Source organism: Triturus cristatus, chromosome 4_2 (assembly GCF_964204655.1).
Source record: "Triturus cristatus chromosome 4_2, aTriCri1.1, whole genome shotgun sequence".
NCBI classification, from domain to species: domain Eukaryota; kingdom Metazoa; phylum Chordata; class Amphibia; order Caudata; family Salamandridae; genus Triturus; species Triturus cristatus.
In genome coordinates, this window is record NC_140586.1 from 652,265,368 (window position 1) to 652,283,209 (window position 17,842).

The 17,842-nt window shown below is 45.1% G+C and overlaps 1 protein-coding gene across 3 annotated transcripts in view; it reads right to left on the reverse strand.

Annotated features, from left to right (window-relative positions):
- Positions 1–17,842, reverse strand: part of UBE2U (ubiquitin conjugating enzyme E2 U) — a 376,214-nt gene that overhangs the window by 297,392 nt on the left and 60,980 nt on the right. The gene's annotated exons all lie outside the window — the stretch shown is intronic.

Here is a 17,842-nt window from a genome sequence, read left to right on the forward strand (position 1 = left end):
GGGCATTGTAACTCCGCTTCTAAATCATAGGGAATAAGGCTGGGGAATGATTGTCTTCATTGCGATCTAAGGACTCCCCAATTCTATACGAGTCACATATACTGAAGTAGGGAAGGAGGATTAAAGACATGAAAAGTCTGATGTTGACATTGATGAATTTTAGATGGGGTGGTTTGTCTGGATGGCCTGGTTTCATTAATCATTGGAGTGCTGATTGGGTGCTTCTCTTTTTCTCTGTGGTGGGTGTCTCTTTTCCGGTTGTGGAGCAGCTGGGTATGGCAATCCTTCAACAATGGCTAGGGGTAGGGCGATTTCTGCAGCAGTGGGGCCCCTCAAGGTGGGTCTGAAGAGGCTTGGTGGTTAGGGTGCGGTCGGAGTTTGGGGGATGAGGGGAGGGCTGATGTGGTTGGGGGAGGGGGGGATGGAGGTAAGGGTTAGCTATGGAGATAAAAAACAAAAGGGGAGTGCCATCACAAGTTTAGTGGGTATAGGTTGTGAGTACCTATGTTTTTCTCCATTTGAAGTAGATTTGAAAATGTCTAGGTATCGGTTAGCAAAGATTAATTACCCCGGGGCCAGTGCTTCAATTTTGTCAGTAATTCTTGGCTCCCAAGCTTATATGTTGGAATGGAAGAGGTTTGAATAGCTCTCTTAAAAGACACCTGTTGTAAGAGATATTTCATTTTGATAACCCCCAAATGATATGCCTCCCGGAGACATATGTTGCATATAAGGATCCTGCTCAATTTATACAATTTGGCTACTGACTGGGGGGTAACAATGTAACAAGTATCGATCAGAGGGATCACTATTCTCTTCAGTCTCTCTTCAGAAGTCAAGATTGCTAAAAAGTAAGAGGACAAGCAGGGTAGGTAGGTCACAGTACAAGTGGAGCTGGATTTAATGCAATTTACTATATGTGCATTCGATGGCCTGAATTAGGATGATCCCCATATATTTAATGCAATCATGACGGGGCCAGGGATCTTACTTGTTGTCAGGCATTTTAAATGTGTCCTCAACTATAAAGTTAATACAACTAATACTTACACCACTCCACGCAAGATTAAAGTTCGCTGAGCAATTGATTTGTTGATGTGGGTGCACAGCTGGTTGATGTATGGCAGGTAATTAAACCAGTGAGTTCAGGCTTTACTTATTATTCACATATTTACAATCATTACTCTCTTACTGACTATACTCTTGCTCCTCGGGGACTGATTTATGATATGGAACTAGAGGTTGGTCCTAAGTTAATATTTGATCATAACCCTATTATTATTTCTTTAAAGAATAATTTGACCGCGGCAGAGCTGAGACCATGGTCGTTGAATGCCGTCTTTTAATAGATAAAGAGAATAAGCGGATGATGCATATAAACTTGGTGGAATTTATTGAGTCAAAGTTGGAGTCTGCTCCTATTAGTGTGTTTTGTGATGCCTTAAAAGCATATATCAGGGAATTATGATTTGGTATGTGTCTAACCGCAATCGGAAATCTGGATAGACTGAAGTGCAGGGTTCAGTAGAAATATAAGGGTTAGAAAGGGTGCATGCCGCAGCAATACTCACTTAAAAGATGATCAAGATCAGGAAATCACTCATTGTCTTGCGATTCATGAATAATTCTGCAAATTTTATCAATCTCTATATAGTGCAGATGAAGTTGTTGTTCACTATCATACTGTAAAAATTGTGGATTTATGCTCCGTTAAGATTCCCAGATAGTCAGATCGCAAGTTGACATGCTTGAGTACAAAATGTTCCTGGATGAAATTAAAGATACAATCCTTTCACTCTCCTCCAGCAGAGCAGTAGGCCAGGATGGGATACCTACTCAGTTCTCTTAACTCCTTGCTGATGTCTTGGGTCCTCTTATCCGATTTATTATTCAGCGTATTGAACAGGAGCAGGATATCACAGAATCAAGGGAGTCCGTTAATGTAGGTTTTCTTGAAAAAAGGGAAGTCCCCCCACCAAGCGAGGATCATACTAAATGATTTAATTAATTAATGGAGAAGCTAAAATCTATTCTAAAATATTAGCACCTAGGATGGCCGCTGTGATTGATATGCTTGTGAGTGCTCACTACAACACTGGATTCCGGCTAGCCTGGCTGATGAAGGGGGATGCCCTGAAACCGGTCCCAGGATGCTCGTTTCCGGTCCAGGGAGGATCTGGCTTGGCAGTTCCGGCTGGACTGTTCCCATAAGGAACACTGTCAAGACTGATTTGCATATGGCTCGGTCCAAACTGGGGTGGTGTGGTGAGCAAAGGAATGATGGATTAAACCCAGATCCTTGTGACTGGGGGTGAATGTTTGCATTGTCCAGCATTCCATCCATCAATTGATTCTTTTGCATGTGTTAATAATCAACAGCATGGTTTTCTCCCAGGCAGGGATTCTACTATACATACTAATACTGTAATTGCTGTTTTCGAAGTGGCTAACAATTTACATAAATCGGACGGTATGATCCTCCTTGACGCCAAGAAGGCGGTTGATAAGGGTCTCCCGGCCCTGTCTTTGGGCTGTTATGTCTCAGATGGGGTTCCATCAGAGAAAAATATATACATATGGTCTGTTGCCTATATCAAAAACCTAGACCTAGGATACTTATTAGTGGAGAAGCATCAGCGGTGTTTGTGATTCAACGACGCACCCATCAGGGTTGCCTACTTTCAGTGTTAGTTTTTTTAGTCTGTCTGAAACCATATATATCCAGGATCCTTAATAATCTCCGTCTTTCACCCAGGGAAATAAATGGGGACAGGGTGCATATAACTGCCTATGCAGACGATGTCACTGTATATTCAGCTAATGCCATTGATGATGTAGGTGCAATTGAACAGGAGACATTGGAGTTTGGTACCGTCTCTGGATAGAAACTGAATAAGAATAAAATACAAGGGGGCGTGGCTTGCCGCGGAGAAGAAATGGCCCCTTGCTAGAGCGGCTCAATGAACCACCTAGACGTTGCCCCAGAATGTCCGCACATTCACCCGATTAAGTGGCGCCTATAAAGCCGTGAGGCCTCACACAGTGCCCGGGTGCAGGGACGAATTGAAACTAGACAATTACCGGTGGAGAAACAGGGCACGGCCTTCTGACATGCGGCATCCCCGGACTTTCATACGGGAGCCCAGAGCCACAGTGACGTAGACAAGGTGCAGCGCAGAGGGAGGCTGAAAGACGCGCCCTGCAATGCAGAGTGCCCCAGCGGGGGCTGCGCTATGCACAATATAACGAGGAGGTGATCTGAGTTGGAACAGCCAGCTGGGGATTTGGATGACAGAGACCGAGCTACCGGGAGACTCGGACCAGGTCAGAAATTGAGGGAAGTGCCCTAGCCTGAAGACATACCCCCAAGTGAGAACGGAGGGGTTGAGTGGAGGTCCCGGAAGAGCATGCAGTGCTCTGGGGCGACTTGTATGGGGAGCCACATCATTGCAGAGGTGCGCAGTGAGTCGCGACCGGCAGTTGGCAAGTCGCAGCCATTTCGGGGACACAGAGTAACGCGGCATAGTGGATGAGATCTGCGTCCGGTGCACTGCCACGCCAGCAAAGGGCCCGTTCAACACAGTAACTACTGATGGGGCATCCCACCCAGTGGAGGATCAGACTCCGTGGATGACTTTATAAGTGGCAGTGGAAGTAGACAGGTAGGGCTGAACGAGGCGCAGCCGCTAGCCTCTGGTCTGAAGATCATGCCAACAAGAGGGCCCCGACGACCGTCTGTTATCCACGTGCAGTACAGCCTGTGAACATGATTGGGGGCAGAGGACCACGTCACCCTCAGCAGATAAAGCTCGACAAATATACAGTACCCAAGGAACAGGTGACCGACCCTGGGGGTGCAGAAGCAAATATGGAAGAATCATCGACGGTGACCCCAAAGCCTACATTGCACGGTATAATGGCAGCCATACAGGGCATCAGGACGGAGCTGGCAGGGAAAATAGAAGCGGTGACCTCAGAGGTGTCTCTACTGAGTGTGGACCTTGCCAATATGAGAGAGCGAGTGACCGCGTGGAGGAGTCGACTGCTGAACTGGCTAAAGACACCAAAATCATGCAGAAACAAATTAAGGAGCTGACACAGACCACGAGGGAGCTGGAAGATAAGCTGGAGGACCAGGAAGGGCGCTCCCGCCGAAATAATATACGTATAATTGGAGTGCCGGAAGGGGCAGAAGGTCAGGCAGTTGGCCTTTTCGTGGAAGACCTCATAACCAACTCTCTCCAGCCGAGGGGCCTATCAAAATATTTTTCAGTGGAGCGTGCACACAGAATCCCGGGAGTGAGACCGAGGCCGGGAGCCCACCATGGCCCATAATAGTGAGGCTTTTCAATTTTAGGGACAGAGACTTAATCCTGCAAATGGCTAGAACTGCTCCGCCTCTGAAATATGATAATGCCCACATCTCAATCTCCCCAGACTTCACTCAGAAGGTGCAGAAAAAAAGGCAACACTTTCTAGAAATTAAAAAAACTCCTCCAAGCACAGGACATTTAATACCCTATGCTGTTTCTAGCGACCCTCAGAGTTATCGCAGAGGGAAAGGTGTGGAGGTTTACAACTCCGGAGGAAGCACACGACTGGCTGAAGGGATGGAGACTGGTCATGAGAACAAAGCACTGGCAGAAGGCTGCATCGGCAGCAGAGGCAAGAGACAGAGAGTCCGATGTGGAAATGGCAAGTGGACACCAGCGGGGGTGGAATGCACGACGCAGAGAAGGGAGGGACACCAGTGTAGGAATACACAGGCAATGGAGAGTTGGAACTGTACGCAGGCTGCAATAGACTGGCCTCACAGTTAACCCAAACTGTTAATGGATCCCTGAATCAAAGTTCTACTGATCAGATAAGATTTACGAACTGTATACCCGACGGAAGTTAGTGTGTTGTGGCAATACTGGTCTAGTGAATGAGTAGATATTGCACCCGTATAGCACAGAAAGGTTCTTTAGGGGGAGGGCAGCCATGGATCCTGAGATGGACAGAGTAACAAGTGCCAGACAAGAAAGGGGACCTGAGCCGCTGAGAGACTTTGTGGAGGCGATGGGGCTTGTTGATCCCTGGAAAGCACACAATCCAGAAGATTGGCAATATACTTTTCACTCTGCTTTCCATGGGGGGTACTCAGGCTTAGAATATCTCATGACACTGGGAACGCAGACCCAGTGGTTCAGGGGGACAGAACACAGGGCTAGAGGTATATCTGATCATTCCCCAGTGGTGACACAACTCAAGGGACCGGTAAGACAGCATATGCTGCCCACTCGAATGGACTCGTGGCTCTTTAAGGATAAACAGGTGAGAGGGAAAGTAGCGGAGCGCACAGAGCAGTACTTCTTGGATAACCTAGGTACAGTGGAGTCGCCCTGCACATTATGGGAGGCCTATAAGGTAGTTATGCGAGGGTATGTCCAAGCGGTAGTGGGAGGGAAAAAGAAGGAACAACGCATCTTATGTGACACACCAGAATCTGACTTGCGACACCTGGCGAAGAAAACTGTAGGGCACACGGACATAGCACAACAGGCGAGACAACAGATCCGAATCAAAACAAAGGAGTTTAAGGACATAGTTGAGGGAGCAGCAAAGATTTATGGTAGAGCAACCCAACAGCGTGTATATGAGCAAGATGCGAAGCCCAACAAGTTATTGGCATGGTTCATGGATCTTTTGACCAGTCGTCTAGGGTAACCCCTCTTCATGAGTTTGTCGCAAAGTAGATCTGCTTCCCTGAGATAGTTGTCTTTCATTTTGCAATTTCTGCGTATCCTCAAGAACTGGCCATATGGTGGGTCATCCCTAAGTTCTGTGGGGTGGGCACTTTTGTAGTGTAGAAGAGTATTGCACTCTGTGAGCTTTCTGTACAGTGTGGTGTAAAACCCTCCCTCATTTGGTTTGACAGAGACGTCCAGGTAGTTAATCTGTGTGTTGCTAGGGTCATCGGTAAATTTTAGGTCTGGTTGGCAACCGTTTAACCATTTACAAAAGTTATCCAATTCATTTGTGGTGCCTTGCCAAATCATAAACACATCATCAATGTATCGATGCCAGCTCCTGATTCTATTGCGATGTGGGTTAACTTGGTTGAGGATTAATGTTTTCTCTATGTTATCTACAAAGAGTATGGCAACATTTTGGGCAAAAACTGCCCCCACTGAAGTTCCTTTACATTGTTTGTAGAACTTGTCATGAAACATGAAGTAGTTTTTGCTAAGTGCTATTTCAGCTCACACTTTCTCGTCCTGATGAAGATCTCACACTAATGAGATCGAAACGCCGTCAACCTCTCTAACCAAAACTCCATTATTGCGTTAAATTTATTTAGGAGTTTTGCTTACTACTGTTGTTTTTCCATGCGATGTAAAGTTTTAATGTCACCAGCACTTCTCCACTTCACGCACTTTAAATTTCTGTGTGAGCACTAGAACTATTACCAAAGTATATGATATTCCATTTATGCAGATAATAAATGTGTTGTCATTCCAAAAACCTTGTGTCCCAACATACATTGCGTACAGAGTCCCACCTGGACTTCTTTGTATTGTTTCGTCTGACTAAATACTGCTCTTAAATCATTAGTAGCATAGGCTACCTGAGGACCTTTTGGCCTCCACTAGACCTTTGTTCTACACACCGCCTCATAGGAGCACTAGGCTCAACTTACGAAGATTTTATGGAGTGTTGAGCAACACCAAAATTAACACGACGGAGGATGCCACGCTGCTCTCCTTAGACACATGCATGGCATTTGACATCATAGAGTGGCCATACTTACAAGCGGTGTTGGGTAAATTTGGGTTTGGTGACGGCTTCTGTGCTTTGGTGCCGCTCTTATACGCGGGCCCATTAGCTAGGGTGACAGTAAATGGGGAGATCTCGAGGATTATTCAACTTCATAAAGGCACAAGACAGGGGTGTCCACTCTCGCCCAAGCTGTTTGCTCTGGCCTTGGAACCCCTGGTGGCATGGGTTAGGATAGACCCTATAATCCGGGGAATCAGTGGGGAGGGGGACTGAGTGGAACAAATAACACTGTATGCAGACGATATACTGTTCTATGTCACCAACACCAGGTCATCTATAAATTGGACCATTCACATATTCTAAACGTTTGGACAGTACTCGGGATATAGAATACATTGGAATACATTTCTATTGTACCTTCTGGCCGGCAGAAGCCCGTGCCTGCCAACCTGTGCCCATTCCTTAGTCATTAGGGATACCTTCAAGTACTTAGGCATAATTATTTACAATGGGACGACTAGATTCCTGGAGGATAATCTGTTCCCCCAGCTAGACAGGCTACGCAGGGACGTTCAACACTGGTGAAAGCCTCCACTGACTCTGGTGGGGCGAGCTTCCTTATTTAAGATGATGACACTGCTGAGGCTACTGTATATGCTGCAAAATACCCCGTGCAAAGTTCCGCCCAGTTTTTTCAGGCAAATAGACTGGGACCTGCAACTCCTTTTGTGGGGCGGTAGACAGGCCAGAATCGCTCTGCGCGAACTGCAGCAGAGAGTATATGAGTGGGGACTGGCTGTTCCAGATATTAAGAAATACTACTGGGCAGCGCAATTCATAACCATCAACGAGAGGGTATACGCAGGGAGAGAGGAGCCTGCTTTTACAGCTGATCAACTCCACATGGGAAGGGTAGGCTATCTGATGACGCTATACCTTAGAAGTGGAAAAGGCACACTACCAGTACATACAGAGGTGTCGCTAGAAATATGGAGGGAGGCCACCCTATTTCTGGGAGGGAAGGATAAACTGACCGAACGAACCCCGCTTTGGGACGCTGATTTGCTATGTTATGTTATGTTAATTTAGATTTATTGAGCGCTTAATACCAAAGGTCTCTAAGCGCTGTCGAAGAGTAGCGTAGAATCTTAGCAGTGCACTGATCATTAAGCCCAAGCTTCTAAAAACAAGATGGTTTTTAATTGCTTCCTGAAAGGAAGAAGGCGGTTTTCCACACGGAGTTGGCTAGGTAGCTTGTTCCAAAGAGTAGGGATGACGGAGGAGAAGGCCCTCCCTCCTTTGGAAACGTAATTGAAACTATGTAAGGTGGGTCTGCTGAAGGGGTTTTTCAAATCGCAGACAATAGGGATCGAACATTTGGGTGATGTATGGAGGGGGACTCAACATGATCAGCTTTGAAGATCTGGAAGCAGAATACCAAATATCAGACAAGGAATTCTTTAGATACCTACAACTCAAGCATGCTCTGAGGAAGCATGTTCCGGATGGGGAACAGTTGGCGGAGTATACCCCGCTCGAGGATAGGTTGCTCATGGACCCCATGCCAGATAAGGCGGTCTCACTGGTATATAGGAAAATCATGAACAACTCACCCAATCCCTTGGTGGCACTTAGGGAAGCCTAGACGAATGACAGTGGAGGAGGACGATTGGGTCGGGCAATTAAAAGCCCGAGGGAGGTAGCAATTAGGGCTCGATATAGACTAATACAACTGCACATCTTCCACAGGTTAAACATGTCTAGAGTGCTCCTACATCGGATTAGTTGCAGTGACTCGGATCAGTGTGCAAGGGAATGTGGGGCAGTTGGCACTTTCTTCATATATTATGGTCATGCCTATTGATTCAACACTGGAAAGATGATCTGGATTGGTGTTGCAATGTGGGTTTCAGGGTAGGAGTTGCCCTTAGAAATGGGACAAAATATGGGGGAAATGGACTCAATACAGAAAACTGTGAATCACGGAGTGGGCACAAGTGCACAGAAGGAGGGGGGGTACTCACATCAGAGTGGGTAGTGCTGCCCTTGAATTAGTAAGCAACGTTGTGTTTTGAAAGATGTGCAATGCAGCTAACTGATGGCTATTACATATCAATGTAAATGTACTGTGAATGTTGGTCAACCGCTTTACTGCCAGACCCCGATTGGTTATTTAATAAAAAAATATTTAAAAAAATAAATAAATAAAAAATATTTCGGCACTCACAATATCTTCTACACATTAGGCAAAGTGGGTGGGTGAGAATTTGGGCGATATCAGGTGCCCAAGATGCAGTCTATTCAAAAAGAACAATTGAAGGACAGAATGCAGAACAATGTCATACATTCAACCCAGTACAGAGATCTGGGCCTAAATCCATCATTTTTTTGCTCACCATGCCATTCCTGTTTGGACTCAGCCATATGCAAATCAGTCTTGACAATGTGCATAGTGGGAACAGTCCAGCCTGAACTGCCAGGCCAGGTCCTCGCTGGACTGGAAACAAGCATCCTAGGACCGGTTTCGGGCTTTCAGCCCTCATCAGCCAGGATAGCTTGACTCAAGTGGCATGGAGAGCACGGGACCCACGTCTGGGCATACCCGTCCCACTCGGGGTGACAAATTCACTTTGCCACTGGATTCAAGCTAGCCTGGCTGATGACGGCTGATTAAAAGGACACAACGGGGTATGCCCAAATGACCCTCCTATAACTGGGCATAGAACATCTATAATATAAACAACAGATGGTATAGAGGGATCAATCTCTCATTTATTTTTTGCACAAGGAACCACGAATTACCTTGGCAACTTTAATGTTTAAAGTAGCGCAATTATTTGAAAAATTATTTGTCAGGTACAAATATTTATCGGCGAGACTCAAGACAACATATATATATTCACAGTGAATAAAACACACAACATGAAAAAAATCAAACATTAATTACAGCAACAAACATATATACAATGTCAATCATACATAACATATACATAACATATACATTCCCCTAACGACTTCAATATCATGTACACTTATACATCTAAGTGTTACATTCAGAGGTAGTCCTCTTAGCGCCAGAGGTATCGCTCCTCTATTTCAATCAATTGTATGCGTGAAGTAACTAATGTTTCATTCAAACAATGGTTGGACTCCTCCTTTATCTGTCTGTTGACGCGGTCGCATTTCAGCGCCAAATTTCTTTAGGCCTCCTCAGGACAGGGGTATACTCTATCTATAACAATAGTTAAAATCACATCAATCAAACGAATATTCTACCGATCTTCACTCTATCCCTTATTTACCCATACAGTGCTCGGAAGGAAGACAAACAAAGACCAAGTTAAAAATAGACAAATGTAAAGGCAAACATAGAGAAGGGAATCCAGTTCCTTAAGGGTGACAAAAGTGAGGTGCACTTATTGTAAAGCCACTTCAGAGGTGTAAAATAATACGGTGTGCCCAACAGTGCCCAGTAACCATGAAGGGTACCTCGATCTCAACACAGCTCAGTACCGGACATGTAGTTCAGGCTGATAGACACTAACAACAACTTCTTATTTTCTATTGCGAATACTCTCTTCCCCCATTCGGTAGTATGGATATTCTCTCAGTATCTGCAGTGGTCAAATATCACACATCAAAATCTACTTCCCCACTTAATTACGCATTTCTATCCAGTAGCGAGTAACTCAACTTCTACTACCTTTTGCCACTTTAGATCAACTGGGGGGACCACGGCTCTCTCCTTTCCTTACTGCTCAACGTACCAGCACCTTACTGCCAAAATGAAAACAATAAGTTTTTCAAAACGCTCGCAAAAATGAATATTCTCTATCATGAGGCTTAGAATTCATCACGGGCTCCTAACTCTGACTGCCTGTTTACACGCTCGCCGTCTAATCCTTCTTGCTTCCGCTTCGTTACGCGCGTACTGCTAATCTTCCGGTACGCCTTAAAGGCGTACGCGCGAACACGTGTCATATGTTCTGAAACAATGAGCATGAAGGAAAGACTAATCTTTAGGGCACGGACACAAAACAGTAGTTCTCTATGAGCCTCCGTAAGTGTGGAAATTAGTCTAAATCTCACTACAACTCACGAATATACATACTCAATAAAAATTACAAAAATGTGAAAGGCAAAGTAATGCGGATGCGTACCATAATTTCGAATCCTTTACTCAACACCAACATAACACTGGTTATGGTTACCACATTAATAGTAACAATGTTACTCTGTCGGGGGCTACACCAACAAACTGCCGTTATTCATTACTAACTTATTACACATCCCTGGACGGATCACACTGCTCCTACTAATGTGTATCTGAAGTTCCACCAATAGACTACCATCATCAAATACTACTTAGTTCAACATCTCCATCACACGATTCCTACAAGAACATGCGGGTAACTTTCCTGCATCTAATATCGTAGAAAAGTTTTCTGTGCACTGTATGTTCAAATATCGGGCTTACAATCTAGATGTCAATATTGGACCTAATCTCTCTTATTGATCTCACTATTTAACAAATCTATTTCCTGACAGTAATCATAGAGACTCCTTGTCCAAATACAATCTTACATCCCATTATGGACAATTTATACACCTTTATTCAAATGTCCCAAATATCAAGCTGGTAAGGATGCTTTTTACTGCAGCTGCATCTTAACTAAATCAAAGCCCATAGTTCATCACGGTCGTTCAACCCCTCTGTCGCTGTATGATATCTATCTATGAGGCGCGCTTCTATGCGATTCAACCTCATTTCCAGTTCACCTTTATTACCCGCCTTAATTACCGGCAAGACTGTCCAAACCATATCATTCTCACTATGGCCATACTCAGCATAATGTTGAACAAGGGGGGGCTCCCTGAGTTTTACATCTGATGCGGGATTTATGTTGTAAAATCCACATTTTAACCACTTGTGTTGTCTTCTGTTGTCTGTCCAATATACATACATTTTTGGTGTTGCAATTCGAGAAGGCTTGCATCACATGCTCCTTATTGTTAATCAACAAGGTTTTAGAGTCACTTGTGCACGCACATGCAACACAATTATTACAACGATAGTGCCCTATCACTGCAGGCAGACCAAGAAGTTTATCCTGAAGTCATCCTGATTCAATCCGTAGACCAAGCATATTGTGACTCCTATTGCAAGTTCGACTATGACCCATCTTCCCAGGGCATCCGCTGCCTTTCGTTTAGCTAAGCCTAAAGAAGCTTTGGCCAAAATGGCCACCCCCACGGATATTAGAAGTCTGTGTTGTGCAAGTCAAAATATTGTACCCTGCAACCCTCAGTAGTTCTCTTTTCCCCCAAGGAATATGTGTCTCCTGTAAACAAACTGCATCCGTTCTGCATATCTAAGCCTCTTTGCCCTATCATTTAGACCTGCTACGTTCCACGAGCATATAGTTATCCTTCACATCTTGAGTTAGCTTTGATTTCCAGAGATAGCCGCTTTAATATTCTCTCATATTCTTGCTCATACAATTCGCATCTCCCATTCTGCCTTTCAATAATCTTTTTTGACTGCTTCTTAATTTCGATTTTATTTCTGGAATTTTTTTTTTTATCTTGCCTTTTACCCACCACCCTACCCTTCCCCTCCACCTCCCTTCTGTGTCCCCACTGGTCTGCCCACCCCCCACCCGCCCAGCATCCCCACCTCCCCGCTCAAGGCATTCAGACTCAATCCTGAGTCTGTTCGTGATGAGTGTGCTACACAGAGCGAGAGCCCCGATACTTAAACCTTTCACAAATAGTTTTTAATACATGCTGCTCCTAAAGCCCCAATCTCCGTAGGCTTTTATTTCATAGCCATATATTTAATTCAGATTATCGTTCCAGTCCACATGTGCCCTAGGGGGAAAAAAACCCTCAAAAATCACAATATAAACATAGTTTCTTTGACTCCCTCTACCTCTAAGGATTAAGTCATCCTAGTGAGTGTTTTTGCTTTAAACATTGATAGTCCGAACCTAGCCAGAAAGCCCATCTAAATACTCCTTAGCCTTTATTTCCGACAAAAAGAATTTAGTTTGCCCCCCCCCCACCGATCACCTTGAGCCGAGCTTGATTGTTTAAGAAAGCTTGCGCTTTTTTATCTTGAAAAGGCTTGATAAGCTGACGCAACCTCCACCGTCTTTCGACAGTGGAGTGGCAAAAGTCCGGGCGGACAAAATAAGAAATCTCGTTCCTAGATCTTTTTGCTTCTGGCCGTGCTTTCTCATAAACAGCTTGGCGTAGCAAAAAGTTACCAAAATACACCAGGATGGCGCGGGGGAAGCGCCTACCCTTGCTGGTTGCTTCTGAACAAAAGGGACACGATGGGCAAGTTGCACCTCTAGTTCCCAGTTCCAGTCTCTCAGTTCCGGCAAGGAGTCTCGCAGCAGGTCCACCAGATATGATCGTAAATCCGACCCCTCATCCCCTTCCGGAACCCCCAGGACCCGAAGATTATTTCTCTGCCGGCGGTTCTCGAACTCCTCCAGCTTCCACTTGACGTCCACCAGCTGTGCCTCGTGAGAGTCAACTAAGTTTCGATTCAAAGCCAGGTCAGCTTCATTAGAAACAATCCTTGACTCAAGGTCAGTCAACCGCTCCCCAAAGGCACTGCACGTCTTGGTTAGCTTTCGCACAACCCCCTGCATCTTACGCATGGCGACCTGAGCCTTGCGCCCGTCTTGGCGTGTTTCCTCCCGATGTAGTGAGATAGCTTGAAAGATAGCCTCTAATGTTGGAGGGGTTGGCCCAGGTGGATCGGCATTGGGTTGATCATTAGGCACAGGCATAGTGTTAGTAAGTAGATTTGTGGGAGTGTAGTCCCAGGCCAAATCCTTCCCCCTGTTTCTTTTTCCTCATAATAGTTTTTGATTTGGTCCCTCTGGCAGTCCCTGGTCGCTATCGCTAATGTCTGTGGTGTATGATGAATCCTCTGACCATTCACCACCATCGGACAATGAAAAGAAAAAGTCACTAGGTTCTTTGTCCAGATCATTTTGCACCATATTAATATTACAGGGTTTAGAGATGGGTTGCTGCTGGCTTGCATACAAATCGGTTTGTCCCATATTCATATTGTTTTTATTAGGGACGGTTTGCAGTTGACTTGGGCTTGCAATGGCGGGGTTCATGACGGGGTTCATGCTCAGTGCTTGAGTAGTTGTAGTAGCAGTGTCCCCTCCCCCACCCAAGTCTACAAAATCAGCCTGGGTGTGGGGTCTGTTGGCTTTTAATAGAGCTGACATGTCAATCTGGGCAGCAGGCAAAGAGCACTCTAACCCCCCCGCAGCAGTCATAGCCCGATGTAAAGAGGGGCCCCGCCTAACATACCTTCTATGTTGGCAGTATTGGGAATGTTTGTAGGACCTTCATTCGGGCCCCCTGTCTCCACGTTAAGTTTCTCTGCCTCTCTCCTTTCTGCTGACACATCCTGCTCCACATTCTGGGCCTCAGAAGCACGCGTAGCACTCGCGATTGTCTCTGGACAGAGCTTGTTCTGAATCCGCCCCTCATGACCCGGAGCTGTTCTCACGGCCAGCCCTCTCAGCAGTTCAACCACAGTGGGGCCGGCTGGGTGTCCCTTCTGAGCTGCCCCGCCTCTTCCTCTCTTTTCCAAGTCAGGATCGGCTCCAGCTCCGCGTCGAGCACGTCTCTGTGTATGTGTGGGCGTTCCGGCTGACATCTGTAGTACCGCCGTCTCCAAGGCCGCCTCGCCTGGCTCCGACACCTCCTGCAGTGCCTGCCTAGCTGTTCGTGTCTCTTAGCGGCCGCCGCCGTCTTAGGTCCCATTGTAGTCGATCTTGGAGGCCCAACTGAGTCCGCAGCGTCCCCAAGCCTCGCTATCCAGCACTCTCCTCTGCAATGGACAGGACCGGTTCCAGCAAGCACACGTCCAAGATGCCGCAGCACAGCCAGTCCTATTGTGGTTTCCAGCACGTGGAGATAGATCCCGCCGGGCTTTGGGGATCCAGGTAAGTCTACTTTATTGGTTTCCAAAGTCATTCCGAGATTGTTGAGAGCAGCATTATTTCTTTCGGGCTCACTGCGCTCTGTGTGCACCTACGGTCTCAGATGACCGCCATCTTGCCTCGATAAGACTGTCTTGATTGTTGAAATTCGTAGCAGCAACTGTGCATATACTCAAAAGGGGGAGCATATAATGAATGTCAGGTCTAGATTTAAATCCCACTGAGGCATAATGAGTGGCTTTGGAGAGAAAATATGAGCTGGCCCTTCAGAAAACACATTACAACAAGTTATTTAGAGAGAAAGGGTTGTTCTTGCAAGGCAGAAAGAGCTGGCAAGTAAAATTTAAACCAAAACTGGGCTTTGGCTCAAAAAATCAGCCGGACTGAGCCGAATAAACTAAGAAACAGAACACCTTGTCCCAACTGAAATCAATTAGACAACAAACTATTTTCAAAAACCTATCATGAAATGAAACACGAAAGGAAGGCTTTACGAATTGCCTGTTGCTCAGAACACTTTTGTTTATTTCACATTCTTATTTTTTGTGTGAACGGCAATTTTCATTTACAAAAGACTGTACATTGCACATACAAATATATTCAAATCCAATAACAATAAGCAACACAATACCCTAACGGATTTATACATTCAATCATCAAACATTCTTGGCCAATCCATTCATACCAGAGACTGACATACACTAAACTGAACGGTCCTTTTGACACCTCTCCCTTTTAAACACAAATTGTTGTCCGCATTTTATTCGTATTGAAACATTTTCTTTCTTCATATACACTTAAAGAACCACAAAAGCATTTAGGGCAGGGCTTTTATATAGAGTGTGCGAAGGACCGACTGGTCGACGCGTTTCGAACCTCTATCTTTATGAGGTTCTCCTCAGGACCAATTAATTTCTGCAATACAAACAAAAATAAAAATAACAAACATCAATACAAAACCGATAAGCAGTTTAAGAACTCAAGCCAGCCCCCACCAGCGGCCTGGCACACCCACCTTGCAAACAAGTGTCAGCATGGAACCTTGACCTGCTTTGGTCTTCAAACGATTCAACCAGCTAGAGCCGGAGCTGTGAACAATCAAATGTAAAATTGTACCCACTCGTATTGTCATTCTTACTATAACATGACAGACAAATACGGACATCACTACAGCTGCACTAATTCTCGCTCACCCTATAATCTGTAGTCTGATTCATCCAGGGGGGCTGTTGTAATTAAACGTTCCCACGTGGTTTTGACTTTATTTAGTCGTGTCCCTTTTCTTTTGCTTCCAACAGGAACTGAAAATAGAAGTCAAAATGAAGGACGACGTCATTACGAGTGTTCAGTTAATTCTGACGACGTTGGTGATTAAAAGATGTAAAAAGCGGGTAGGAGGGGGGTGTCAATCCTTAGTTTACCTGATTTCTTCTCAATTGACGGCGTGCCGCGAGTCCGTGCATCCGCATCAGGAACTCCTCGCCCGATCAGGAAGTGAATACGATAGATTTCACCGGGTCAAAAAGCTACCCTTGACTCATGGGAGCTGTAGTTACTTCTAACGGAGAAGTGGAAAATGTAGTTTTATGCCGGAATGCTGCCGACCTGGCATTTTATTGAAAAAAACGGTGAACTTGATGAAACGCATTATTCAAAGCTGCGCAATTGTTGAAGCGCTATTATGTCCATTACTGTTAGGACGATCATAAAGGCATGTTCAAGTTGTAATTGGTCTATAGATCTCAGCTATTTCGTTGAGGCCATTAGTTGTTGTGTTGAATTTCATGATAAGGAAAGCCTCTCGTTTGCTCAAGAGTCCCTCCAGGTCACCGCCACGCGGGTCTTTCTCAATTTTGGACAACACTGTCCACTTAAAGTCTTCTTCACGGTGTTTCATCAAGATCCAATGGTTTACTAGCGGAGCATTTTCAACTCTCAGTCGAATCCTCGACTTATGTTGAGTGATGCGCTGCCGTACTTCCTGAGTAGTTTTTCCTATATACAGTTTTGGACAAGGGCATGTGACTGCGTACACGACATTCTTGGTTCTGCAGTTTGTAAATGTATTATGTTTCCAATTGATGCTATCAAAGGTGAACACATCGCCCTCGAGGGTTTGTTCACAACACATGCACGACCCGCATCTGTGGTGCCCAACGATTGGAGGTAGGGCTAGCAGACCTCTCAAAGTAGGGGGCTGCTGTTTGGGCAAAGCTGCTCTTACAATGAAATTTGCTATGCTTTTTTCTTTTTTGAACGCAAAGAGAGGTGGTGTAGAAAAATCCTCATGTAGGTCTTTAATCAGGTGCCAATTTGAAAGGACCAGTTTGCGAAGTTGGTGTGAGTTGGGGCAAAACGTTGTCACGCAAACTGGCCTATTAACCATCTTCTTTCCTTTGCTCTCCAACAAAGTTTCCCTTGGGGTCCACCAAGCTCTTTTAAGGGAATGTTTAAGTAATTTTTTCGGGTATCCCCTATCCATCAGACGATCTTTGAGTTTATTAGCATGGACAAAATATTCGTCTTTTTGTGAACAATTCCTACGGATCCGTAGGAACTGACCGTATGGTAGATTCTGTCTCAAGCTTCGAGGATGATTGCTGGTGTAGTGGAGTGCCTTATTTCTATCAGTTGACTTCCTGAAGAGTGTGGTTTCTAGTTGACCCTCAGAATTCTCTACTTTGACGTCCAAAAATGTTATTGATTGGTTAGATGCCGAACAGCTGAATTTGATATCTCTTGATCGTTCGTTAAGCCATCCTACAAACTCGTCTAGTCGTTGTTGTGACCCAGTCCAAATTAAAAAAATATCATCTATGTATCTCATGTAGTTGGAAATGTTTGCCGAGTACGGGTTGTTATTATAGATGAAATTTTTTTCATAAAGTCCCATAAATAGCACCGCTAGCTCTGGGGCGAATGGACACCCCATCGCCACGCCTCTTATTTGGAAGAAGAACTGAGATTCAAAAGAAAAATAATTTTTTGACAGTGCGAATTTGGCAAGTGCCAAAATGAATTCCGATGGAACCTGGACTGGCCGTTCTCTTTTGTCTAGGAACCACGTTAGTGTCTCTAACGCTTGATCTTGGGGTATT